A 2,384-nucleotide genomic window follows, 5' to 3' on the forward strand; every position below is an offset into this window, starting at 1 on the left:
CCTGTTTTTTCTTTCTTTTGATGTCTATCCTGTTTGCTTTTCTGAATGAGTATTGAGCATCTTACCCATGGTCCTCCTTATTGCTTAGCTTCTTTAGGTGTATAGATTTTAGTATGATTACGAGGTAGGGGGCTACAGCTGAGATACAAAGTGAATAAATTGTAATAAATAAAAAATAAATTTAAAAAACGTTAAAAAATTCTGTGTGAAATCCTGGCTACTCAGCTGCATTGTCTCCTGAAGGTACTGTCTCACAAAATTTGTAGTTCATTATGAGACAGACATAATTCAAGAATGCCATGAAGAAATATAAAAACATAATCATCTTATGCATCACAAGTAGTGATATAAAGTCATGTCTGGTCATGAAGATCAGAGGACTCTTTCCTGAGAATGTGATGACACAGTCAAGAAGCCAGAAAGTCCAGGAGTTGATGAGGCAATGAGGACGGCCAGCATGTACACAGGCCCTGAACTGAGAAGAGTGGTCAGTTTGCCTAAGATAAAGCAATGTCCACTGCCTTCAGTAAGGAAGCAACAGAGAGCACAGGGTAACTTAAAACTGAGACACATGTGTCTTATGAGTTCAGCTAGGGAGTTAGTTCATCTTTACTATAAGTCAGTAAAGAAGACATCAGGATTTTCTAAACATAAGACCTCCTGAAGGCTGAAAAAATTGTTCTCCCAGATGCATAGACAATGGAATTAAAGAGATCAGAGCGCTGAGAAGCATGTTCGTTGAAATCTGCTACAATAGTCCACATGGCAGGTAATGGACATCCACAAGGTCTGAAGAATATAGCTGTAAAAGGAGATGGCATGCTGACGTCTCAGGGCTTGAACATCAGAGCTAACATCACAGGAGATTATTGTTGGCATTTTAGTTTCAACAGCTTGTACTCTGTTGAGTTTAAGAGGTAGGTGAGTCATCAACGTGGACATATAAAGGAGGAGATTTCACATGATTAACCAAGATTTCAAAGGAAGGATCTGTGATGGAGAAATGTGAATAGAGTTGATATTTAAGTTCAGGGGCAGCCACAGATATCAATGGAAAGATCATGATTAAAGGAGAAAAAATTAATAGTATGCTAAATAACTAGGGAACTAACTAGTAACCTTAGTAACCTCTAACAACTGTAGATGTAATCTGTTAATTATTTCCTCAGGTCTTTGCTTATATTAACTCATTAAACATTGCCACTCATTCTATAATTCAGATATTACTGTTATCCATTCTTTCTGTGAATATTTGCATGTGTGTGGATATACAGGTGTGGGAGGCTATGCATATATATGTGTGTGGATATTGAAGCTGGAAACCATGTCAGGAGTCTTCCTCAATCAAGAGTGATTTCTCTTGTGTGCCCAGGCAGAGATCCTCAGTTAAACCCAGGGCTTGATGGCACAGGTAGTCTAGCTATATAGCTTACTTAAGGGACTTCCCATCTCTGTCTTCTGAGTGCTGGCAGTATAGACTAGCGCTGGCACCTAGTATAGCCACTGGCACTGCTGGGGGTCCTTGGGATGTAAACTCTAGTCATCAGGCCTGCTACATGCAGGACAAGTGTTTTAATTGCTGGGCTATCTCCTGTCCCTGCTAAGCCATCTCCTCTCTCCCATGACTGCCACCCTTATCTTATGGATGAAACAAGATGTTACACATTGCTTGAGGTTACGCAGGTACCGAGCCATGAGTGTGAGCTTTCCATTGCTGTTACGAATACCTGAGATAAGGAACTTACACAAGAGAGATTGTTTATTTTGGTTCATACGTAGGAAGGCTTTAGCCCATGATCAGTGAGCACTGTTGCTCTCAGGCCTGCAGTTAGGCAGTCATGCTTGATGGGGAGAAGCTGCTTACTTCGTGGCTGTTATGCCAAAAACGAAGGAGAGAGGAAGAGACAGGATCACCCAATCCCTTTCAGTACCATGCCCCAGACTTAAAACAACCCTCTGGGCCCCACCTCGTAACTCTGCCACTCTGGAACCACGGCTCTGACACATGAGTCTTAGAGGATACTTGGGCTCCAAACCAGAGCATCGCATACAATCCGCTTCCATGCTTTGTTTAGCCATTATATTGTTCTAGTTCCTGAGAATTCAAAGACAAAGAGAGCGTCATTTTAGAGATTTATTCAAATAGTATTTTTGAAACTTCCAGTAGGCGTGGGGAACAGCTTAGTCACAGACCGCTTCCCTAAGACAGTTTATTTTTTTTTAGTTGTTTCAGAGTTGCATACAATGCACTTTGATCATATTCATCCCACCACCTGTTCCTAGATCCAACCCCTTCCCTACCTATCCCACTTTGTCTTCTTTCTTTCTTTTCTTTTCTTTCTTTCTTTCTTTCTTTCTTTCTTTCTTTCTTTCTTTCTTTCTTT

Source organism: Psammomys obesus, unplaced genomic scaffold (genome assembly GCF_907164565.1).
Source record: "Psammomys obesus unplaced genomic scaffold, mPsaObe1.curated_primary_1811, whole genome shotgun sequence".
In the NCBI taxonomy this organism is placed as follows: Eukaryota; Metazoa; Chordata; class Mammalia; order Rodentia; family Muridae; genus Psammomys; species Psammomys obesus.